This window comes from Haliaeetus albicilla, chromosome 21, assembly GCF_947461875.1.
Source record: "Haliaeetus albicilla chromosome 21, bHalAlb1.1, whole genome shotgun sequence".
Taxonomy (NCBI): Eukaryota; Metazoa; Chordata; class Aves; order Accipitriformes; family Accipitridae; genus Haliaeetus; species Haliaeetus albicilla.
In genome coordinates this window covers 17,138,629-17,165,008 of record NC_091503.1, presented here as the reverse complement: position 1 = coordinate 17,165,008, position 26,380 = coordinate 17,138,629, and the positions used below count along the sequence as shown (strand labels likewise).

Sequence of the window (26,380 nt, the reverse complement as noted above, 5' to 3'; positions counted from 1 at the left end):
GCACAACTTTAATTTTTTTTGTTGGTTTGTCTTAATGTGTAGTTTAAATGCAATGTGATATTTGGAGAGCCAGCACATCCTCTGGGAAATCCACTCAAATAGTAAGCACAGCCATACATAAAATGAGATTTTTGGAAAAAAGATGATCCTTTTCATGCCTTTGGGAAGGAAAAGAAACAATCAGAAATATTTTATTTCTTAACAGATAAATTCTCCTATCAGTCAAAAGCTAAACAAAATGTAATAGGAGGGTTAAAAGGCCCTACCTTGTTGATTTTGCCCACATAAATTGTTCAACTCACATTGGGTTGGGTGAGTATACTATGTCTAAATGGGCTTATTGCAGGGGCGGGGGAGTTGTTAGATGGTCATATTCGAAAGCAGTGTAATCTTTGGCAGTGGCAGAAGGAGTCCAAATTTCCTTTCTGACAGACAGGCTAATCAGTAGCAATTAAGAGGCAAAGTAACAGACTAATAAAGTACACTTGTCACCAGTTGTCATCTTAGTGATCAATTCACACCTCCATGACAATAAGATCGACCCTTCAAGTGCTCTAATGACCCTGAATCCCTAAAGTGACAGGAGGATTAGGGTAAAGATAATGTGCTGGAAAGGTGCTAATGAAGTGGTGGGATTACAAGATGAGCTTCATCCTTGATAGACAGCAAAAGGGAGTGTTCCGTCCCACACCAGCAATGAGGTTCACATGGGTAAAGTCTCATTGACTTCCACATCCAGTCAGGATCAGGACCTTAATTTAATTAATTAGGGCTTTTCCTTTCTTAGTTAAATCTGAAACATACAACTATAGCAACTTTGTGTTTCCTGAAAGTAGCAGATATTTCTTAGGTAATTAAGTTTACTCTCCTATGTTGTTTTTTATCTTCTCTCTGCAAGTTGTATTTTGCAGACATTGATTGCTTGTATCATTTTAACTTTGTGCAATTAGTTTTAGAGAGATTTAATTTTTTGAGTAGAATGTACATAACTGCTTTCCCATGCACTGATTGTTTTAAGAAATGAGAAATTGAGTATGTAATTAGAATATAATGTCATACATTCAGTAACAAAATGGTGTAATCTTCTTGCTCAGCATTACGAGTGTGCGTGTATATATACTTATAGATAGATACTGTGTGGCAGTAGCATTTTGAGGTGCTAATACAGAAATGGTATTCTTGTAGATATTGTTGATCATGCATATTTAAAAATGTTCGGTGTGTTTACCATATAATCAAAACAATCTTGTTCATTAAGTGCCTTCTATCTCTTGTTAAATTACACTTGAACTATATCTGTAACCCATTTCAAAAGAATATGTCAGTATTGAAGAGGGGGGAAAAGGTACAACGGGCCACTTCTGGTATTTTAAGCCCCGGTCTTCATTAGATGTTACTCTGCTGCTTCATTGTAGCTAATTAACTTGTATATTGAAAACCCTCTAGAATGATTTGATACAGGGAGATGTGGGAATACATCGTGCTGGGATTAGCACATTTATATTGCAGTAGCTGCGTCCCTGCTGTTTGGGTGCTGGGGGAAGTAACCATTTACAAATTTAGCTGTATTAGGATCATTTTCAAGTGGTATAAATTCTACTGATAGCAATTTCAAGAAAATCTGCTTTACTTCAGTGGGAGATGTACAGATAGATAATTTGCTGCTGCATACAAGAGTGTGAGTCTGCCCTGAAAGATTAGTCTTGAGAAGCTTTATTTTTTTTTGTTATTCTGTGATTTTGAGAGGTAAAAAAAAAAAGTAGAGGCTTTGAAATACTGGCATTAAAAATTTGGATATTGAAATAAGATATTGTAACTTCTTTGACCATCAAAATGAAATTTTAAATACATCTGTGTTGTGCCCTCTTCTCCCCTCAAGATTTTGAATTTCCTGGTTCCTAGCTTTACAGTTAGGTAGTCAAATAGCTAGGTGAGTGTGCTGTACAAATCTTTCCTTTTGCATAGTTTATACAATACAGTACTATTTATAAGTCTGTAAAATATAGCACATGTGCTAATTAATTAACTCTTCATAGAAAGCTTAGCTTTCTGTGGAAAATTGGCTCTCAAGACTGAGGCTCAAAACTTTTTTTATTTCTCAATTTTAGGAGTAAAAATGAAAGTTGATTGTAATACAGAGCACAGGTGTGAACCTCCAAACGCTGAATTCAAGCCAAACACCACCATTGAGGCATTTCTAAGAGAGAAGTTGCGAGGGACGTATTTCAGCACCAGTAGTACATCCGTGGAGTAACATGAACTTGAACCAGGAATGAATGACACTTTCTAGCTTGTCATTAAACACATCTTTTTAATTACCTGAATTACACTGTAATGCATTTAGGGTTATTCTTCAAAATAAAAAAGGCATTTCTGTTCTAGACATTAACCTTAGCTTGTAATATTAACTTTGAGGCAGTTACTGTGATGTGTCGTTTCTTTACACCGCGGGAGAGAAATGGAGCCACAAGACCTGTTTTTTACAAGCTACAAAAGAGATTTTGGAGAGGATTGGCTTTCTGTCCCTGCCAGCCAGGGGTGGAAGAGAGCTGATGGTCTAGTCTAGCAGATGAAGGCAATGCCTCTGTGCCAGTTCTGATCCACAGATCAACACACCCTATGAGAGGTAAATCCTGAACTGCGGGTGTTTATTGTGGGCTTTTTGCCTTTGGTTTGTACAAAGATGGCATCAGATCCTATCTCTTCTGTAAGGCTGTTGAGTTCGACACATCCCAAGTGTGAGCGGGGCAGCAAGTAAAGGTGAATATGCAATAGCAATCTTTATTGCAGGAACGTGGTCTGAATTTAATATTCAATATCCATACATGTGAACCCTGTAATTTTCTGCTACAGACCAGGTTTTAATCTTTCTTTATGGTTGCAGTACATTGGGGTAGAGGCGCTTTTATTTCACTTTGATACAGCATGGCAAGCCATTTTTGAAACAATACGTGCAGTCAGTCTTTTATTTATCATTTTCTTTTGTGCTCAACAGATTGCCCATTCAAAATGGAAGAGCACGAACACTGTTGCCTCCTTGGTCACCTTGCTGTGAAGTTGTAATGTAGCAAATGGCTAATGTATGCGTACATGCGGGGACTGTTTTAACTCACATTTCACACCGCCGTAATCGATTCATTGGTTTCAAAGCACAAAACAAAAACAACCGCCCTTGTCCAGCTGCAGCAGGCAAGAGCTAGGACATATGCTGGTGTGAAAGACGGGGTAGGGCAGGAGACCCCTGCCCAAAACGGTGGAACAAAGGGAGCGCAATCGCCTTGGCAAGGCATGGGATGACTTAAATACCCTATTGTATGAAATATGAATGGGTTGGCATTGTGAAGGGCGGTGTGGGGGGATCCTCCGCGTCGCCGATTATCCACACGATTACCCAGATTACACGGGAAAATGGCTAAGGTAAATAAGGCCAGCCTTCTGCCACCCCCTCCCCGGGGCCAGGAGCGGGCTGCCCCGACCCCTTCCCTGCTACCCGGAGCCGAAAGGGAGGGGGTGGAGGGGAAGGGGAGCAAAGCCGTAAGCCCTGTGGTTAACAAAAATAAGGATTTTGAGGGCAACAGCATGAAAACGTCTTTCTGGTCAAGTGATGTATGGGTATTGTTCCCTGTTACCACACAACGTGGAAGGAAATTGCTTGGCCAAAACAAGATCTGGTATCCTCTCCTTTTTCTCTCTGTCCTCCCAGGTTAAGGGACATCCACCGGGTGATGATTGCGGGGAGTGTGGTAGGTGCAGTCTGTGTCCTGCAATCTTCTCTCCCCTCTGTAATCTTGTGTACAGACGAGTTCTCCCCTTCCTCCCCACCATGCAGCTCTTACGGCCGTGGGGTAACACTCTGAAAACGGTGTTTATCTGGCCCAGGGCAGCTCAGCAGAGTAAGGAGAGATTATTTCCCTATGCTGGAATCTTAAGGCACATATATTCAGCTGTGATCCAAAATAAACTCATGGCTATATTATGGAAGGTCAGGCTGGAGAGATTGCACTGTCAGCCACCTCAGAGTTTTCAGTCTTAAAAATGTCACCATTTGCTGCGCTTAGAAAATCAGCGGTAAACTGAACCATAGTGCTGACACTGCCAAAGTCTCAGCTTCTGTGGGATGGTCTCAAAAGAAGCTGTATCAGAAGTGATCAGCAACGCGTGTGTACATGTTCACAGCATGAAATACAAAATGCGAAATACATATGTATATGTTATACATCTAGAGTTAAGCTGCCTCAAAAGCGAAGACATTTTTGTCTCAGAGAAGCTGTATCTTATTCTAGCTTTTCAGTTGAAAAGGCTTCTAACGTTTGTACATGTTGTAGCATCTCTTACAACCGCAACCTCCGGCTCTTTTATCCTGCGGAGAGTTAAATTGGAGGTACCGCACGGTGTCCCACCTCATTGCAAAGGTTCTGTCAGTACCTAAACTGGGATGCAGCATCCTTGCCCGGAGCAGCCCTTACGCCGGGAGCTCTTTGACGCAAGTGATGTGCCCAGCTGCAAGGCACTGAAACACAGCTGGGCTCCCAAAGGAGACTGCAACTCCCTGGGTGTTTTTAGGGAGATTTTGGTGCCTAAAGTTGCAGTTGCTCAGAAAGTATTTAAGTGGGTTAAACTGAGACCCGATTCTCCCTGGAAGAGAAAAGAATCAGTTTGAGACAATAACTGGGAACATGGTTTTGAAACGAGGGGAAAGGGGCAGTCTGACTTTTGTGAATTTCTTTCTTTTTAGTTTCAGGTGACCTACTAACAATATTCAGCACAAGTTTATGAATAGTTTGGCTTGGCCCAAATTTGCATTCTTTCCTAAATAAAATATTCAGCTGAAACTTTTTGCCCAAGACTAACTTGGACTACTATGTTGGGATTATCAGTTAATGGCAAAACAGGTTAAGAAACAGGCTAGGGAATGAGAATGGTAAACTCATTAGTATTCCATGGATTTTTATTCATAAATATTCAAATCGTGCTCTAGTTACAAATATATTCACAAATCTTAAGAGATCACAGAGAAAAGGTGTAGCTTTTACTTTTGGTTTGATAAACAGTTGGAAGTAGAAAATGTACTCCGTATCCAGTCTCACTGCTACAGAGAGCAAACAGTTGAAGTGGGGAAAAAAAACCCCAAACCCGAAGTGAAAAGACACTCAGGAGAACTTTTTAAAAAAGTGAAGTGAAGACCCGTTGCTTATAGCAGTTCATATTTTAAGTCTTTATAGTTCTAAATGGTGGAGAAACCCCCCAAAATATAATCTCACAAAATTTATTTCCTAATCACCAGATGGAGTGCTTATTGTGGTTTGCCTAAGGTTTTTGGTGGAAGTGAGCTCCTTGCTCGTTCTTTACTGTGAGTACTGATATCAGTGTCCTAACCAATTTGGCTAATTGCATTATTTTATATAATCTAAACGTGTTAGATTTTTCACTTCATGCCCTAATCTGCTGAGCGTTGCCACTTTGTCTAGTTACATGGTAATTTTATTTCACCCAGGGTTGGATGCCTGCCCACGCTGAAGGAGTCTCTGGGTTTGTATCTGTGTATGTGTTTTGTACAGAAGGTGCAACCTCTCAGATAAGCTTGTGCTTTTCTAATACCATATTTTATTACATTTTTGATTTGCAAAGACATCTTGAATGTACTGAACTTTATTGGTGGTTTCTGGTGAAGTCAAATGGAAAGTCCCTGGTTTACAGTCATCCTTTGTTTGAATACAGTTTTTTCTTTCTGCATAGCTGTCTCCATTTGCAATCTAAGGATGGCTAGAGCTTTGTGTATGGACACTTCTCATTACTTTTATCAGACTAAATCAGAGTAGTTCAGTGGAACAGAATGGTTTGTACAAGCTGTATATTGTCTAAAAATGGTGTGTCTGTCATTGCATCCTCTATTTTCCATTTGTTTTTATATAGTGAAATTTTGTATGCACTTCTTGTTTAACATGTAATTCCACTGGTTATCTGAACAGCTGCAATGCTACTGGAAGTAAAAGCTCAGTTCAGTTCTTTCTGTTGTTTTAAAAACCGATTCTCTACAGTATTGTTTCGAGTGTTTGCCATGCTTGCGTGCTGAGGAAGTGCCCAGTGAGCCCCCCATGCATATGTAGTATGCCAAATAAAAGGAGAGAAGCTTCCTAGGCAGGTCTCTTTCCACTGACCTGTTTGTTGTTTAGCAGATGCAGAAGAGGAGTATATCGATTGAGCCGCGAGAAGGAAGGGTGAATTGATCTGATAGTGAAGTGATGCATTTTTTGCTGAGAGGGGGATTTTTCTGATGGGGAAGGAGAAAATTGACTTATTGGTTAATTGAAGGAGAGAATTGACTGGGAGAGGCAGTGAGAATTTGATGAATGTTAACTGCAGGAAAGAAGGGGTTTTCAAATATATGCACAAATATTTATTTCTTTCCTCATTTGTCTGCCTCTTACTTAAGGTGTAATGGAGATGGGTGGCTTCGCTTTGACTCTTTTTGGCACTTTGCTCATTCCTTGGGCTTCTGCAAGATGGGTAGGCCTGTCTATGTGTGAATTTTTTTCTCTTTTTAAATATGACTGGCAATGTTCCCACATTAGCGTTTGCAAAAGTTTGTCACTGCTTTTTTTTTCCTAAATCTGTGCCTTGCACTTCAGCTTGAGTCTGCCAGTAAATGTTCTTTGTCACTAGCTGTGATTGCCTAATCCAAGCCTGGATTTTCATGCATGTTAGGCACCTAACTGCCACTGAAAGCAATAGAAATTAATACTTTTTTCCTTTAAATAATCTTCCAGATTTCACTAGGCAACTCTCCCTACTGGTAGGACCAGAACTGCTTCCATAAGTACAGTCATTGCTCCTTAACCCTTTGGAGAAGGGACCGTAATTTGTTCTGTTAGCCTGGTGCAACTGTGGGCTCATCTGTGGCGGGGGCTTCTAAGTGCTACAGTAATAAAAAAAATAATTAAAATAGTAAAAGTGACACCAACAACAGTAATACTAGTAGTAATAAATAGTTACATATTGGTGCCATATAAATATTAATTACTCCAATGCTTAATTTAATTTCTAATTAATTTAGAATTAGTTTCCTAATTTCTGTCTGGATGAGGTTGCCATAATCTTCATGCAGTGCCTTTAGGAGACCAGAAGTGTTTTCATTCCCATTTTGCAGAAATGGCATAGAAGGCCTCCAAACACTGTCTTCTGAGGACTCTAACTCTTAAAGCGACCTCAAGAAGTTTCTGTCCTCTCCTTGGGAAAACCGTGTTTTTAATGGGGTTAGGGAAGGAGCCTATTCAGGGAATTTTCCATGTTGTGGGATGGCAAACGACAGAATCCCCAGGGATCAGCATGGTTATTGGAGCTCAGTGTTGTAATGTTACAATAATTTCCCTCTTGCAATGACATTACCCTGGGGACTGTGGGGAAACTGAATGCTACGGACTGCTTTGACTTGCGAAGGAGCTGTCTCTGTCCCTTCCTCCCCTTGTAACCTTCCAGTCTGCTCAGACATGCCACGGCCTTATTTTTGTGGCCATTAGGTAAGATTCAGCTGCATTTACAGCAGGGATATTGTAGGAGTAAGTTCTGCGAAGAAATAATATTAGAATTTTTAAACTCCCAAGGGGAGGAGGAAGGAGCTTTAATTAGCAAATAATAGGCTTAGCCCATAAACTGCCCATAAAAAAAAAAAAAAAAAAAAAGAAGAGAAAATTGCCATGCATCGGGAAGGAAATGGATAAAGAAAAAGTCTTCAAATACTTTACACATAAGAAAGAATTCTTGGGTGTAGGTGGGGGATTGCATTATTTTGAAATGCATGTAGTATTTTAAAAATATAGGAACAGCTTTGCTCGAAGTCACTCGTCCCAGGCAGTCACACTTACACCTGTATGTCACTGAAGCAACACCAGGGGTAGGTGAGCAGGGGAAAGGTATTTAGGGAAGTTTGTGCAGCTGGAAAAGATCTTTAAATTTGAATTCTTAATGGGAAACTTATGAACACACCAGAGCTGAACAAATATTTCAGTGTGAATAATTTATATGACAATACTACTAATAATAGCAGGCTGCTGCAATTCTACGACAGGACTAGCACAGTTTGGCTGACAGAGGAGGAGAGGTGTCACCCTCATATGACAGCCCTTGCTCTGTCTTGCACTGCCTGGGATTTCACCTTGGGCTGAGCCAATCCATCATCCTGCTAAAGAAAAAATAACAGCTGGGTTTCTCCATAAAACAAAAGAGTGTGATTGAAGGATGTTTTTCTCCGTTTTCCTCCCTAATAAGTTACAAGTTTTCCCTTGTAGAAAGTGGAACCTTAGAAAGTTTCTTCCAAAATCAAAAGCTTGCTCACAGATTGACTGTTAAATATGCACTGTGCGTTTGTCAGGGATGCTCTAAGTGGTACTGAAGCTGACAGAATACAAGCAGGAGCTGACAGCTTCACTCCGGTTACAGCTGATTAAAGGCTGCAGGGGCCTGGGGGCCCCATCTCAAAAAGAGGACCACTGCAAATTCACCGGAGCACTTCCAGTCTGCACATTGTACATCGGCTGGCACGGAACACTCCAGCTATCGCGCTCGGTAATCAAGTTCTGCCTCCGATTTTGGAGTGTTTGGTAACAGATACAGACAAGAAGTTAAAATGAGAATTACCTAACATTATGTACGTACATTACATTATGTGCGACAAACAGCAGTGTAAAATATAAGCATTGCATATGTTAAACCTCAGTGTACGTTTCAGAGCCTTTTGTGGCTCTAAAGCATGATTCAAAGCTTGAGGTTGGGTCCTCTCCCAGGCTTCTCCCCATTTCTATACCAAGTGCATACATTGAGCCCTTGTAGGCTGAGCACGCTGGCTGTTCAGTTTGGGAGCTCTTCCTCAGACCCTGTAGCCGAGGTGTTCAAGCATAGCTAGGGATCCAGCGTGACCTAACTGGAACCATTAAAAAAACCCCAAACCTCAGTATCAAAGAGTGCTTGGCACTGTCTGGAAACAAGACAGAGAGCACATCTCCTGCTTTTCTGAATGTTCTCATTTATAACTTCCAACTGCTGGCAAGTATGCGGTGCTTGTGTATGCTGTATATACCTTGTGCCTTAGCCTACACTGACTGAACATCTAATTGGGGAAATCTTTTCCTCTCTGTTCTGTCCAAAGTCAATTTTACACGGCAGGCATTTTTTCATTCCTTCACTAGTGAGAAGAGAACATTCCAAACAAATATCCCCTCCCAAAAGTGGATAATAAAATATCACTTTTTTTTTTTTTTTTAAGTTTTACTAAAATAATTAGAGGATTTTCCTTGCATTATTTCTACCAGGAGCTTTCTATTAAGCAAAACAACCATATTCCCCCCTTCTGCCCTAAATTTCAGTCTTACTTTATTAGCACCAGAGGCCAGATTCTCAAAACTGCTGATTAAAAAAATCCATGCAATCTTTAGCACACTTTGGCAAGGTACTTTTTTAAAACACTTGAAAATAAATCACAGCTTGTGGCTTAATAATCAGAACTGCAGGCACAAAATATAGTAAGTGAAGTAATAGACATTTGTTAGCATTTTTTTTACGTTAATCCATTAATATATTTTTAGAATTGCTAAATATTTAAAGCTCCAGACTGAGAGCTATTCTTAGGGTGATTTCTTCACTTAAGTTGAGCTCAGGTAATGCTTTCGATCTCCATTTTCATTCACCTAACTGGAAATTAGTTTTTCAAAAGCGGATATTTGTTGAGAGGAAGACCCACAAGATGTGCCTCCAAATAAAAGGAATTAAGAAAGTGTATTTGTCCTGATCCCTTACTGATGGGAAGTTTTTTATAATTAATTTAGGCGAACTGTTGAACAGCATACCAATATATCAACAGAACCTTTTCATAGCCTAAGTCCTCTTGTGTTGATTTTTAAAAGGCAGCCAGTAAGACCTGGGGGCTTTTAAACTGCAGAACTCAAGGAATTTGCTGGTTTCTTCCTACTGAGCAACAAGAATACTATGTAGGTATATTTCAGTAGGTACGTATGTATGTGGATGGATGTATGTGTCTGCATATATTTTTTATATACATACACACATACATACACTTATTATTTAAGTCTATATATACATGTATATAAGCTCATGTATATATAAAATATATACCATGAATACAAACATGCATACACATACACACATTCCCTTTGCTTCCTTTTCTCCCAGTCTTCTTCAAGACTGTCTTTATTTGTTTCAAATCACTTTTTGTCTCAATTAAATCTCTGCTGGACCGATTAAATTCTGCTTCTGATGGTATTTCAGACTTATTTTAAATTAAAGATAATACAAAAAATAATAGCAATAACAGGAGAATATAATTTCTATTACTGGAATAGTTTATCTTTTTTTAAAACACAAAATAAGAGATATAAATTAGAATCCACACATTCAAAATCTGCCCGCTCCAGAAGGGACACACTTGTGTTTTGACTAGGATTTGGACTGCCAAAAAAAGAGAGGATGGAGTGAGTGCATGTGAGAGAGACTGGAAAAGAGAGAGCTTAGGAAAGCAAATGTGCTCTGCAGAAGTAGTTCAGTTTGCATAATTTATTTTAAATATGGATCCTCTCTGGTGTGTGAGCGCTCCCTCCCTCACCGCCCCCCCGCCTTTTCCTTTTAAAAATAGGAATTTCTGTACTGCTTGCGTTCCAATATTCCAGTTCAAACAGGGTGCCTGACAGTAGCTCAGCACCCGTGTACTTGACTACTTACTGCTGACGAGCCTTGCTTGCCGGTAATCTAGATTTATGGTAAGTCTACCCTTTCCCTTCATCTACAAGGTCCGGGGACATTCGGGTAGCCAATCTGCCCTTAAATATGTCTCTGAGGAAATGGTGCTAATTAGTATTGGAATTTACAGCCTTCCATTTTATTGACTTGTCCTACTTTCTTCGATAATTAACTAATGAGTAAAGTAATGAGCTATGTTAGTCAGTCATGATGTTCAATTAAACAGCAAATCAATTATTGAAAATAGTTTCGGACAGCTCTTGTGTCGTCACGGGGAGCGCGCGTGCGTGCGTGTGTGCACACCCGTGTTTCAAACGCGTGCCCTAGATGTGGCAGCGTCCCTCCCCGGAGGGTCCCTGGCCGCGGGGGGGGCTGTGTGATGGCAGCCCAGCCCGACCAGCGGTCCCTCTCGCCCACGTCGTCCACCCTCTGCTCAGCTCCGCTAAACGGCGCCCTGACCCTGCGTCCTGCCCAGCTGAGCTTATTTGCAGGGGTTCCCCAAAGCCTGAGAAAGACAAGTTTGCCGTAAAATAGGGAACGCTTTTCGTGATGGGGAAGCGGGCAGAGGGATGATACGAAGCGGGGATGCCACGAAGCGGGGATGCTCGTTCGGTGCTGTGACCCTTCTGCCTCTTTTCTTGGAACGTGTAGCCTTTCCCACCGGCAAGCAGGGCCGCCTGTCCCAGAGCTCGGCGTTACGGCAGCGGGGACTAATACACAAATACTAGTCCTCAAAGTCCTAACTCTCTTCTGGCCACGGCAGCAACGTGCGGGAGCAGCAGAGAGGATGGCAGGGAGTTAAGGATTTTTGCCCTGAGGGCTTTGCATGCCAGCGTGGGCATCACTAGTCCGTGGGAAAAGGCTTCCAGGACCATCGTGTCAGGAGTCCCCTGCACCATGCCCACACGGTGGGGTGGCACCACTCAAACACTCCTGTGTGGCCACCGACGTGTCAGGTCGTGGTTCTCCAGGGCAAAGCAGTGACTGTGGGCCTGGCCCCTGTCCTTACAGCACAGGTGGCTTCATTTGGCGTGGGCCGAGCAAAGATCTTTTTTGTCAGGATGAGAAATAGACATTCATTATCTCCCTAATGTTGTGAGTGCAATTATTGCCTAGGAAATGTGAAGGGCAGTTCCAGCAAAGAAAGCTGTAGCTGACATCATCATTCAGTAACTTGCCAGCTCTTCAGGTTTAATTATTCTTTCGTTTGAACTTTTTACCCTTCCTGCTTCCTTCAGGACTTTGGCTTCATCTTGTCTGCTGCACTAGCTGGTAGCACTCCCGCGCCTGCTGCCCGTAACTTCGCGTGCTTTCAAGCTCGCCCTCCTGGTGACACCCAGCTCGTTGCATTTGCTGTTACTTGTAGTTCTGCTTTTGGTGTTAGAGCGCGCACCACAGCATTATTCCCACGCACAGCAAGCAAACCTGTCCTGAAAATTCAGCAGTCGGGGAACAACTTTTGCTGTCCTACTCTTTACTCACACAAATAAAAAGTTTTGACTTGCCCTGTCGAAAGACCACTTTGCTGTGGGCAGCAGCAGTTTCTAGAGATGACAGTAATATTGCATTAAGCAGTTTGATGGTTTAAAAGGCAATAAAATGTAAAGGTTATTAGATGGAAAACTTGGGTTGGGCTTAAAATTCTAACCTCACATTATCAGATATGCTGAAGCAGAAATAACACTCCTACAGCCTCGCTGTGCTCTCTTGCGGTTCTGTTTGAGTAGCAAAGTGGCACAAATAGTGCCGTGCCGTGCTCGTAGGCTCTGTAGTCATACAAATGTGCCCTATAATTATTCGTTATTAATAACAGTCATCATATGATGACTTTTTTTCCAAAGGTAGTGAGCGTGCAGAAAGCTCCCCCCCACCCCCGCCTTCCAAATTCAGAAGGAAGAGCAGGCCAGTGAGCAAGGTGTCTAAATACAGAGGAGACTGAATATGTTGGCCTTAACCATCCAATTGAATCGCGATTCATTAGAGAAACAACAAGCCAAAACAAATCAAAGACAGTTCAAAAAAGGCAACATAAAGTTTTCATTTCCAAACAGTTTTAATTCACTGTTTCATTTCCAAACAGTTCTAATTCACTGTTTGTGCTCTTTACTGAGAATATGCAAGGAACACAAACATTCCCATATGAATTAAATTACAATTTACATATGAATTACATTAGAAATATGAGCTACACTAAAGAGATAATTAGTGCTGTCCTGGGTTATGTGAGCACAAACAAAATTAAATAAGAACAATTTCAAAGCCAAGTTTTGCTTTGCCTTTTCAACTAAGCCGGTTTAATCAGTGATAATGACTGAAATAAATCCACTACATATAAAACAACGCACAACATATCATACTGTGTGAAATGCCATTACTAAGTCCCGTGCCTTGGTAAATCACGCAGTCAAACAGGAGTACAATGTCACTGACGCGATGCTACAGAAAATTTGCCACTGCTGGGTGCCCGGCGCTGAAGGTGGTGGTCCCTGAGGCTGGCGAGGAAGCAGGACCCACGACAGGCCAGCGAGAGAGTAACGGGGGGGCAGGGGGGGCCGTGAAGGTGTGTGTCGGGGATTTTTTAAACCTTACATATGAATGAGAAAGAGCTGCCACAGGAAAAAACGCCAGTGCTAGCAGAGAGCAATGAGAGGGAGGGGAGTTGGAGAAGCAGCGAGGGGAGGAGGGGGGAGAGGAGAAAGTGAGAAGATAAAAATACCAAGCAGAAGCAGACTACCTGTGCATCAGTGCCTCAGCCCCTAAATAGAGCTATGGTTTATGACTACCTTGCCTAATGAGCTAAACTCTGGTGACCATAAAACTGAAATATAATTATGACATTAAAGATGCCTATATTTGAACTTAATTATTAATTAATTTAATGAGAGAATAGGAGGTTGTAAAATTGCTAATTAAACGGCTCTGTAAAACTGCAGACGGCAGAGGATTTACCAAATGATGAATCCCACAACAGTATTTGGGCTATATCAATATTCTATTAATATACAGTATGCCAGAGGTACTGGCTAGTACGCTACTCACAGTTAAGCCGATGTGACAGGCATACAGAGTGAAAGAAAATGAAGGACATAAAATTCCAGATGACAGCAACCTTGAAGACGATCTCTGCCCCCACCTCTGTGGCAGTTTCTGAAATCAGTTAAATAAACTCAGAAATGCAGGATAAAAATCAATCTTACCATCGCAAATGTGAATAAATTGGCTTGAAGCAAACGACCCACCTATGGTCTTGGGCACCGTGGTGTTGTGTCGCTCTCTGCTTGCGTGAGGGAATGGTCAGAGCTAATCTGGACTTAAGTGCAACAGAACGGGAGGGATGCAGCGTGAGTGTGTGTGTGTGTGTGTGGTGTGTGTGTGCTCGCATGTGAAAGAGAAGCTGAGCGAGAGCAAAAAATAACTGTCCCCGTGTGATTAGTGAAATTAAACTCAAGTGAACCTTCAGGGGCTGAATCCGAACCTACGGGGGACAATTTCAGAGATTCCCACACTGCACTATCAGCATGCGAGGAATTTCACTGTAGTGTTTGAATGGCAATGCCATTTGGATGACATTCATTTAAAAATATAGAGGAGGAGTGCAGGAAAATGTTTTCTTTTAGCACTGAGCCTAATTCAAGGAACGTCAAAAGAAAATGCATGGGGGTGTCTCACCCTGCATGTCTCTAAATGTCAGTCATGACTAATTATTGGGATAAAAGCAAAAGGAAAATTTAAGTACCTCTTCACAGTTTTGTGGGAAACAATGAAATACCACTGGGCACTGTAACAGAAAAACACCAGCAGCACCAGATTAAATGTAGGGGGGATGTTTTAATATTTGCACAAATCCTTAGAAGTGTTGCCTTTTATACCTGCCATGTGGCATAGCTTTTCCTTGACACATTTTGGTTTTTAAATGCCCTATTGACAGCCGCAAGAAGAAATTTGACAAGAAAGATCAAAGATACAATATCAAGAAAATACGGTGGAAGGAGACTCACCCCCTGCTCTAGGGAAAACAATACATTCATTACAGTACCATCTCCCATTTCTGGAATATGGATGGAGGATCTTGAGGCTAAGGACAGGAGTTGTATTCCCAAGTCCTTTGTGAGTTCTGAATAAATTACATAAACTTTTAGTGCCTGAGTTTCTGCTTTCTAAGCTAGTAATAACAGCAGTTTCTTGCCACTTATCATTCATGTTTCAGAAAACTAAATGGAGGCTTGCAAGTAATTTCTGAGAAAGTGATCTCTAGAAGTCACTTTTTATTGACTGGTTTGGGACAAGGCTTTAGAAAGTGTCGCTTCTTGCTTTGTTTTGTTTTTTAATGTCCATCTGGGGACATATGAACAAGGTAATTTTAAAGAGCTGTGAGCTTCACATGATGGTCTTGTTTACTTTGTCTCAAATACTAACACAGTTCGCAGTCTCTCGGTACTCAGAAACCTCACTGGTAGGTTTTGTATGGGAATCTGCAGCTAAAAGAGCTGCTGCTTTAAAAAAATCTTGATCCCAATTTAGAAAACTACTCTGGATGGTTTTTATCTTATAATATGTGCAGTTAATAAATATGAAAGCTTCTATGCATTTATTATCATTTCATCATGCCCTGCAGTTTTATAGATCCAATTTCTCAAAAAGTGACTGCTTTTACCAGAAATAAAACCAGACAGATTTCTTCTATTGTGTGACCAGCTCTCAAGCCTGCCCCTTGACTGGAGGCTTTTGTGAGATCTGAACTGTGTTTCACTCGCTCAGGTTTCAATCCCAGCAAGACAGACAATGAATTAAAAGTTGGAACTGGTGGGTTTCTAGTAAAAAGGAGAGGCCAAATGACTCATCATCACCACGTTGCAGGTTACATGGTTTTTAGAGCATCAGAGGAATTGCCTCTTTGTCTCCCCCAGAGCTACGACATGGTAAACTTTATTACTAGTAGGTCGCGCTCTTTGCTAGAGAAATTCAACCTGGCTTGAAACAGAAGAGAAAGAAGGGCAGGGGTGCTCTTATCTCCAGACCGACCTTGATGCAGCCATTGCAGGCAGCTCCCTATGAGAAATAAATATTTGAGAAAAGGTAAATATTGGTAAGAGTTCTTGTCAAACCAAAAGCCTATTGGTTGTTCTCTGTGATACCTGCTGCCATCCAGTTACGAGGAGATCCTGAGCAAGGACGGGCAGGGACCTCCTCGTTGCGAGGAGCGTGAGAGGTCCGGCTGACAGCTCTGAACCTGAAGTTCACGGTCATCTTCATAAGCCTGGTTGGTGCAGACGCCGGGAGAAAATGATTTTGCCACCTTGCTCTGCTCTGAGGGCAGGAGGCTGGTTGCTGTCACCCGATGGAGATCGGAGGGCTGAGCAGGGCAGGCGTCTCTCCGAGTGCCAGCAGCCACGGCGGCAGTGCTGCTCCCAGCCTTGTGTCACGTATCACCCCAAAGAGGTTCACAAACTCCTAGTAGCAACTTGGCTAGCGTTTAGGTACGTCACAGTTTGCAAGCCTCTGGGACCGCACGTTAAACATTATGGGTAAAATCCAGCTGTGGCCCAGAGCTAAACCATGCAGTTGACAGGGGTACCTGTCAAGCTTGATTACCAGGAGAGAGCTCCCAAGTAAGAACAGGCGTGATTAACTACTACTGGTATTGCAGGCATGTGCCAGGGTCTCACTGCGATACATGTGAAAAGTGTGTACAAACCCAAAGCTTTCATTGATTTTATTTAAATCCGGAGGATTTAATTTATTTGTTGTAATCGTGATTTAAATCATCAAGGAGGTTAACTTGGTTTCAGTTGTCTGTTACTCTTGTTTGCATTTGTCCTATTTTTTTTACCCTTTAGAAAGCTTTCCCTTCTTCGGTTGGTTGGTAAGCTGTAAAATATGTGGCTAAATACATCCGACAAAGTGAGCTGCCTACTTCTTGTATTTGTCGCTGATCAGAAAGATACTTTATATCTTTGCCCATTCAATTAGCCAGCTTTTTAGTTTAATATAACTTCCTCATTTTTTACCTTTACATAATGTTAGAATAAGGTGAGTGCTGTACCTCTTTTTCATTAGGCGAATACTATTTTTTCTTTGGTATTAGTGTTAAAAACTATTTATATAGAATTCACATCATCTTTACAACTGCAGGAAAAAAACACTTTAAAATAGTTCTCACTACGTAAATAAATCTATCTTAAACTCGATGGATGTGCAGAAGGGAAAAATACATGTACTTAGATTTTTTCATTTAAAACAAGCATATTACATAGAAGAAATAGTGTAATGGCATAGTTAAACAAACTGTTTCTGTTCATAGTGTCCATCGAGGCCTTCAGAATGGTAGAGCTCAACCTCTTCTATCTACTAGATGCATAATAATTGAAAAACAAAAACAAGCTCTTTTTTTTTTTTAACTTCCAATTGGTTTCTGATGTTGATTGAAGTATCCATTGAAAATAACTGAATACTTTGAAATGAAGAAAAAAACTCTTGTAATTCCTGAAAATGAAATTTCTGCAGTCAAAAATTCCAAACTGAGGTAAAAAAAATGCAGGCTTTAGTTTATATTTCTTTACTAGTGATTCCACAAGATTGGTCATTTGACTTGTTCTTAAAACCTCAGAGTGAGACTAGCACTGCTTAAAATCATGTGGCATTGCAGAGCTAGTATGATAGAAAAATGACAAGGCACAGTTATAAAAACGTAAGTTTCTTTCTAAAGCTTGAAGTCTGCAGATCTGTAAGTTGTAGTCTGAAAATAGAGGATTATTGTATTTATCAAAAGACAACAGAATTTGCATTAGTTCCTGTTATTGCAGTCTTTTTTTAAATCAAAAGAAATGATACAAAATGAATAAGCTAGGAAATACATGGATTCAACTTTTCTCTCTCAGGAAAACATGCTAATTATTACATTTGGTTTGAAATCTGAAAGCTAAAAGGTGTTCTCCCAGGTATGTGCATTAGCAGTATGGCAAAAGTTTGAATTGGAATTAAATTAACAACTCCGTTGTTCCACAAGGTGAAAATAATCAAGGTAGCTCCACAACTAACTGAACTAGGTTAGCAGTGGTGAAATATATAAATATTTTTGAACACACAGGGATCAAGTAGATCTGTGCAGCATTGAGGTGCTATTTTTGACAGATGGCTTATGATTATGGGCTACTGGGAGAAAGAAAGAAATCTGTTTATTTTTTGTTAGTTTTCCATGAGATCACAAGTTCTTTTGGAAGAAAGATAAAGGAGACAGCTCTGGGGTCTGCAATCTAGAGAAAACTCACGCTTTTTCTTTTGCCACCAGATCATACTTTTGTTTTAATTTCTCTGCCCAACTCTCCTCCCTGTTTATGAACAGCCTGTGAACTTTTCCATGCCCCAAATTAGATAATTATCACAAAACCTCCTCCAAATGCAAGTATGTAGACGACAGCAAACGGATTTCAGCTGCTGCAGCAAGCTGCCATGACCTCTGTGGATATTTTTCTGCGGGGAATTACACAGCCTTTCAGATGATGTCACGAGGAAGGTTGAAGCCTGGCAACCCTTCATGCTTGGCATGTGCTTGAAAAATCTAGCTGGATACTTCTCTTTTGTTCCAAATCACAAACCAGGCAAGCATCATAAACAAGAATGAGTCAGTCTTTCTGCTCCCAAACTCCAAATGTGTTAATCTTTTCCTTACTCTGTCAGTTTAGATTTAATTCTGGAGGAAAAGGAAGGTAAGAAAGCAGCCTGATTGAGGTTGACTTTGCTGTCCCGCAAACCTAAAGAACCAAGGTCTAACCTCTCCCTCTGTTTTCTAGCACTTCAGGTCACGTCCATGCAGGAAGCTACGGCAGATCAGCCTTTGCTGTAGCATTCAGAAATGGTTGTCCCGCAAACCCTGGGTGCCCAGCAAGCTGCTTCACAGCATGCTTCTGCTGCGTTAGCGTGCTTTGACTACGATTTGTCCAACCAAGGGAAGGCATCAGGAACAAAATCACTCTACAGGCAACCCAGGATAACTCTTTAGCCTACTTTTTTTTTTTTGTCTTCTTTCCCATGGTTGTTAATCGTGTTATGCTTGAACGCAAAACTTGTTACAACCCCAGTTGGTCAGAAGAGTGTTTAAAAACTGTTCTAAATACAGTTCCCTGTCCTAGATTTCAGCGGGAATATTCATATAGTTAAAACTACGTGCCTGTTTAAGTGCTAGACTGCATTTATAGGCAAATTTTAGCCTTTAACCCCACCTTAATCTTTTGGGTTTTCTTCCTTTTGTGAAATTAGATAGTTCTTATTTGTTGTATAGAAAGCTTCCCTTGTATATTAATGGCTTACAGATAAAGCCACAGCCATGCATGACAAATATGTTAAAAAACCCTAATAAAAAGAAACAGCAGTATAAAAGCAAGATGGAAAGATATAAATCCTAGCTATAAAAAAATTAAATAATCTAAATATAGCACAGGTACCTTACCTATACCATACTTATATGTACATACAGTTTGAGGCTATGTTTTCTTCTGAAAGGGAAATCTGAATGTAGACTATATGACATAATTTAAGTAAATATTGCCTGGAAAAATAACAACCGTCTGTTTTCAGCAGATGCACTTGAGAAACTAAGGGTAAAAAGAAAAAGGTTAGCAAAGCATCTCAGAAGTATAGGTGTGACAGCATTAAAAAAAAAATCTGTGAAGAATTCAAGAGAGGGATCATAGTGCCACCTTTTTTCTTATATGCAGAGATTGCTTGAAGGAGGACAGGAGGGTAAAGGCACGCATGTCTTCCGTGAAAGGCTTCTAATGCCTGGGATATGATTGATTCATCTGTGGCTTCAGCTTTGTGGGTGTGAGAGAACTCATAAGAACTAGGAGATAAGTCACTCTGCATTCTGGGATGAGGGGGGAAACCCCAAAATTCTTGAGTTCCTACCATTAGCAACAGAAGAGATGCCTGACATAGTAAATTAATTTGGAAGGATTAAATAACATTTTGGTCTTTGCATTACGAAAAGTAAGATCCCATCTGGTATGAGTTTGCATCTTGTTTACAAATGCCTTAGTCTGAATGAAGAATAGAAAAAAGAGTTATTGCTCATTCCTTCAAGCAAATGGGAAACTCAGCTGATGATGGTCCTCCATCACAGGCAGGTCAGCAGGATGTCATTTATAGATGGCCATGGTTGTCTCCTCAGATAGCTCCATGTGTATACATGCACTTGGTCATGGCTAAGCTTTTCTGGTGACATGAACTCCCTTCAAACATCTCTCATTTCCTTTTGTTGCATCCTGTCACAGTAACATGGTCTATCACTGCATCACCAAATTATATTAGGACACATGACAACAGCCACCCAACTTGATGACCTCACTCTCGCCCTACTTTGATCTAGTTCAATCATTTCTGGTGACTCAGGTGTATAAAACAATTCCCAGGAGATGGCCGGAAAAAACTGCTGATCACATGGGTTGCATATGCATTTGGGAATACCAACTGCAGTGAACAACTGGGCAGCACAAGTTCAAGTTACACAAAGGATCCAAGTCATACATCAGAAAATATATTTCCTAAGACTGTACCAGCCCTAACCACAAGTTTAAAGGCTTATTTTTTTCCATGCTGTCTTCCTAAGGGGTCAATTTTGAAAATGCAACCCACAAACAAAACATTACAGATAATAATGGGTCAATCTAACGTCCTCCTTGTTGTAATCAAGGAGAGGCAAAGCTACATGTGTACACACGATGAACAAACATGAATACTGTAATTATAGCAATGCTATAACACAGATTCTCCTGCTCTACCTATGTACGTGTGATGTCAATACATTTGCACACACATTTGTACTCATATAAATGAGAGCAAAATTTATTCTATTAAGACAAAGGAGATAATGAATGAGTAGTATCAGTTTCACATTTGGGTCTCTATTATTTAAGCCACCTTCGGGAGTAGTTTAAGAGCAGAGGGTCTGATTCTTATTTACACTAATAACATAGCAATGTAAAATAAACAAGGGTGTAAATTACATTTAATCTGCCCAGCCTGATACAAAAGGGGCAGTAGTATAAATGAGAAACTGTCCCAGAAGCTCTCCCTCTGCGAATTGATTAATGTATCAACGTTAGCTGCAATCTAGTTATCCTCTAAACAAAAATGACCTAGTGTCGTAATAGAATGGAAGTTTCTTTTAAACTGCTTGACTTGAATACAAGGAAAAACAGTACATCTGTATTTCCTTTTCCCTGTTTTTTCCACTTATATCAGTTGGTCTAATGAGAGTCATTGCCTTTCTCAATGTGCCGTCCTTCTCTTCTGTCTTTTTACACCAGCAGGGCAACAAGAACATTACTACCATAAAAGTATGTGTTACATTTCAAAAATGCAGCAGGAGAGAAAATTTTAAAATTCATTTTCCTTCCCCTCTCTCCCTGTGCTCCTTAAGCTCTTTTGTATTGCCACTTTTTCCTGCCCTGCTTATAGTGAGGTTTATTTCTGCTCCAGCAATGCATTTTAGAGGCGGGTGGATCACAGTTGTGTGTTAAATCATGAACAAAACCAATCTCTCTTCCTCTCTCCCCCTTTCTTGTTGTCTGTCCTTTTTACTTAAACATAGCTTCTAGGTTAATGATTCATTCTTCTAAAAGGCTGCTGTGCCTACCAGATTATACTGTAAAATCTGTCATTCTGTTTATGTTTAAAATACAAGATTAAAGCAGTGGTCATGCTGAGGGAAATGGTTCTCACACATAACAAGAAAGGATCAATCCATGTCTGCTGAAGCCAGGCTGGTTTAGCAGAGGCTGCTGTTTTGGTGTGCTGCCAGACCCCAAAGAAATATGTGTGAGCTTTGAAACTCGGTAGCCACGCTTGCACTGAGCACAGCAAGGACCTAAAACAGGGCTTATCACACACTAATGTACCTTTGAAAGTTACAGCAGCCTAGCTGTCTGTAAATTGCAGGGAAAGCACTTGAGAAATAAATTATTCAGTCCAAATGGGAAGTGAAAAGGTGAAAAATTTTATTACAAAGTAGCCTGTGTGGTACCTTTCAAAGTATTTGGGGCTAGGAATTTGCAACTGGTACTGTGGAATCGGTATCCAGGTCATATATAGCCAGATTATCAGTGGCACTAATATTTTTTTTTTTTTAATAGCATCATGCATTAGCATAAAGGCAAATCAGAGCCAACATTAGTATATTCTTTTTGTTACTACAGTGTGACTTACTCACCAGATCAAATAGGTTGATCCATATAAACTAGTTGGGTATGTAATGCCAGCCAGATATTAGATTTGAGACTTGTATACACTTGAAAATTTACAAAAATAGCTCATTTGAAATAATTGCTCTGGAACAGCTATTTGGGCAGAAAGCTGTAGGGATATTTCTCAACCATTTTAGATTAGTTATCTCAGTAAATTTCTAAGTATAGACAAGCCCTCGTGATGTGTCCTGCCAAATGAAGATTGTTCTGTTCAATTAGCTCTCATTAAGAAAGGCAGAGCGCGGTAAAAGTAGATTCTCATTAAGTATATATTTTCATATTTATTAACCAGAAGTGAGAATACACAAATTCAATTTCACATGTATTTTTTTACTCCTTCACTGAAGCGGGCCTTCTAAAGAAGCCACAACCCTACTCACTGGAGACTTAAACGTGTCTGAAAAAGGTTGTTTGGTGTTTGAGGGACCCAGGTGATGGGGACAGTGCCGTTTTAGGTGAGGGTCTGATTTATGGGTATGAATCACGACTATGAATGATGATTATTTCAAGGAAAGGTCATTGTGGAAGCATCTTATGTTTGGGGGTTTTTCTCCCCAAATTTTCTAGCTCGATTTTTAAGCAGGACAGGAAGTAGTTTTAAATAAAAGGCAATACTTTCAGGGGCAGGGAGTGAAAACACCATATGTCAGATGTCAGCTTCTCCATAAAAGTCAGAGTTGCCCATAAAAAGCTAACATTTTTTCTTACTGCAGCGCTTCAAGCAGTAGTGCATTTAAGCACTGAGGAAGCAGAGTTTGAGTAGGAAATCCGGACTTTCACCCATTCTATCTGTGAGTAGAAAATGCCGCCGTTTGGTACTCGGCGCAGTCGTCGGGAGTGCTGTGTTGAAGCTGCTCTCCATGCTTGCACTGCTGCCCGTGACCTTCCCGTGTTCCACAATACTGTGTCTTAGAGAAAAAACTTTGTAATTCTTTCTAAAACCCCATGACTAAAGAAATCATACATATGGATTAAAAGCTAGACTGTTTATTACACATATTTAGATCCTAATTGGACATAGATTACTATCCAGGCCAGACTAAACACTTTTAATTTACCAAAGCAGTGCTGGCTATAAAGAGAGGGTGAAATAAATGTTTAATATATCCTATATCATCTTTCCCAAAATGGTTTCTATTTATCATCCAAGTACCTAATCAATGCAACTACATATAAAATCCACAGATTTTATAGTCCAGTAATAAGTACATGCAAATTATGTTGTCATATAAGCATACTGGCTCAAAAAGATGTATAATACCTATCAGACTAGTTAGCCATTATCTTAATTATGAAAGGATTATCCCTGTAAAGGCAAGGCCATAATATAATAGGAGTTCTGAAATATGAACAATCTCTAGCTATGTTTACCATTAATTCAGACTGCACTTATATTCCCATTTCCCCTTTTCTACTGTTTATTTTTGTTAATGTTTATATGTCCCTTTGTAAGCAGCAATATGGTACAGCATCCCATCAAATCCACTCTGAAAGCTCCAAAGAGCCATCCTAAGTATATTAATCCTCCATAAAAATAAATAAGCTATATGAGAGAGAGCATTTCTATAAGGCTTGAGTGTTAGTACTGGCAGCTGGAGCATGAGGTGGTGAGAATGTGTGTGCCAACTTTGAGATTCATGCATGAAAAAGCTCTTTGTAGTATTTTTTTTCTGAGATGGGTTTTGTTGGTGGATGTTTTTTTTTTTTCCTTTTAGTAAAGATTTTTCCGTAATAAGGACTCTGTCTTTATCCCTCTTTCTGTAGAAGTCAAAAATGCCTTCTGAAGGGTGGGCAAAAGATAGGGGAGTCTGAAAGAGATCAGGTCACACAAGAAAGATGTTTCACAGTTGGGACTTTGCAAATACAATATAGAAAAAACAACAAATATAAGAAGTAAAACCCCATCTCTTCCTAACATTACATTTGCTCTGATGTATTTTCTGAAAGCCGCCCAAGTATAACTATTTATTTTAACTAAAGTAATCAAGATTAATGTCAGCAGTTATGACACACGCTGTTTGCTAAAGAACACATAGAACAATTGCTCAAGGCAAGCTTCATTAAGAAATCAGATAAAATTAGTAAAACTGATTATATTTCAAAACTCAGCAGCGGCAGCAGCTCAAATTGCCATTCAGGAGTCTCCAATTAACACAATTGGTCTTGTTCACAATCAGCTTTGTAATCTCATTAGCCTATTATATTTTAATCATTGGGATAACTGCACAACAAAACTTATTTTATTTTTGCACGGACTGCTGATGGCGTAAGAGAACATGCAACATACTTTTTCTTTTTCTTTCTTTTTCCTTTTTTTTTTTTTTTTTTCCCTTTCCAGAGAACAATGCAGACTCCTTAGAGCATTATCCTGGTTACAGATTATTACCATACACTCCGTCAGTGCTAGGGAACGCTGACAGCAGGCATCTAATTTGGCATTAATTGGCAGGGGACTAATTGCATAACTGACATTGCTAGCGAAACTTTGAGAGTATAAGGGAGGGACGGTACAAAGTATCAGAAAAGAGAGAGAGGGAGAAAGAGCAAACAAACGCCTGCAGACAGCTCTGTGGACACATGCATATAACTCGTTTGCCTCCTTGGTGTGCTGCCTTGTTTCATAAATGTGTTCCAGAGATATTGGCCCTTGTAAAAACACAAAGTCTTTCTGTCCTTTAGGTACTGGCAGTCTGCAAATACCTACAATACCAGTGTTTCATTGATATTGAGTATTGCCTGCTGCAATGAGATTATGTTCTATTGATGGGAACTGGGGTGTAACATAGCCATCTACAGAAAGCAATAGGTTGCCCTATTTTCAAGCTGAAAATGCTATGTATTTTATGAACTGCCTCTATCTTGCACACCAGGGATGTCTCTGTGGCTAAAGCCATAATAGGATTTTCCTAAATGATACAGAAATACAAATATTCTGACTGAGCACTTTTCTGGGCTCGTCTTATTTACCAGCAAGCTTTGATACAGTATTTTGCTTCCGTCTTTTAAAGGCCATTTTCAATTTCCCATTTCCCTTATGAGTGCTTCCTGTAAAGGTGTCAATAACCACTAATTGCGTTCTGCTTGGCCAGTCTGCAAATCAAAACAGCAGAGGCAGCAAGCCAATATGCATTCAAATCCCGTTACTTGGCTGCCTCATTCTCAACTGGAAAGATAGGAGAAGGCAAATATTCATACGATTGTATGCCGGGAAATTCAGAGTTGCTCCTGTGATCTCCAAAGATACCTATGCAGCTGCTGTTAATTCCCAGACTTTTATTTTAAGAGGGTTACTGCTGGGGATATTTCTTGTTTCTTTTATCTTCAGTCCAGGAAATGGCGTGTCTTAGATCAGAGCAAATGTAAAAGGAAATAGCTCTGCAACAAGAGCAGAGGGTATGCAATAATTAAATTAGGAGCTTGCTTCCACAGGCTGGCCAGTGACAGATCATGGTGATTTTACTGTATTGCTGGCCTAAGCAAGTGATGGGTGGGATTTAGCTGCGCTGAATATCATACAGTGAAAAGAAGTCATTGATTTGATTAATTTTGCTCCTGTTTCATGACTTATATGTCAGCAGAGTGTTGATTTTTCTTAAATGGATTGGTCATGCCAAAGTGTTAGCTACCTAATTTCTGCCTGTAATATTCAGCCTGGAGTTTGGCTGAGAGCAGTTTGTTGTCAGCATTTGCTGCCGTGGTTCAAACTGCTTTGATTTCACATGTCATGAGGGCCATTTTCCTTTCCTGGTTTGAGGAACAAGATTTCCAGGGTGGCTGTCCACCAAGAGGTTCCAGAAACACTTTCCACAGATGTTTTTCCAATTCCATTTAAAATCTTCAGCTTGGGCAAAAGTTTCTGCCAGAGAAATTCACATACAGAGAAAACCCTTACAGGAAGAACCTCCAGAGGTGCCAAGAGAGCCAGCTCAAATCAACCGAAAACACCGAGTGCCTGTGTGCAGGACAACACATTTCCAAGCCCATTTCGTTCTGTTCTGACATGGAGGGGGAGAAGAGGTGACATCCCCGATGTGTCTCCTCACCACAGCCCATTTCAAACAACACTTAGCTTGGCTACCAGGGGGCCACGGGTCTGGTATTTCTGGTGACTGTAGGGATGACCCTTCCTGATGATGCTGGAGGATTGCTGAGTCACAGGCTTTTTCTCTTGTGCCCATGGATCCAAAAGCAGCAATTTGTCCCTTTTCCACAAAGCATGTGAGCAGGTGCATAGTCAGGTGCGGGAATATAAATTAGCATTGAATTGAAAGACAGCATGGGAGGGTGGGAGACCTTTCCTTTTATCTGCGAACTAGCATATCTGACCACGTTTATAATAATCAGACATTTAGAAAAATGAAAAGGTTACTCCATCACCTTTTTTGGGGTAATAG

At 40.4% G+C, this 26,380-nt stretch overlaps 1 long non-coding RNA gene across 1 annotated transcript in view; it reads right to left on the bottom strand.

Annotated features, from left to right (window-relative positions):
• Positions 1-14,079, bottom strand: part of LOC138690314 (uncharacterized) — a 35,054-nt gene extending 20,975 nt beyond the window's left edge. The window contains exons 1-2 of the long non-coding RNA XR_011329139.1: positions 13,986-14,079; positions 13,786-13,893 (exon numbers count right to left, since the gene is read on the bottom strand). This is a non-coding gene — a long non-coding RNA (uncharacterized lncRNA). The remainder of the gene's footprint in view (positions 1-13,785; positions 13,894-13,985) is intronic.
• Between the last annotated feature and the right edge of the window lie 12,301 nt (positions 14,080-26,380).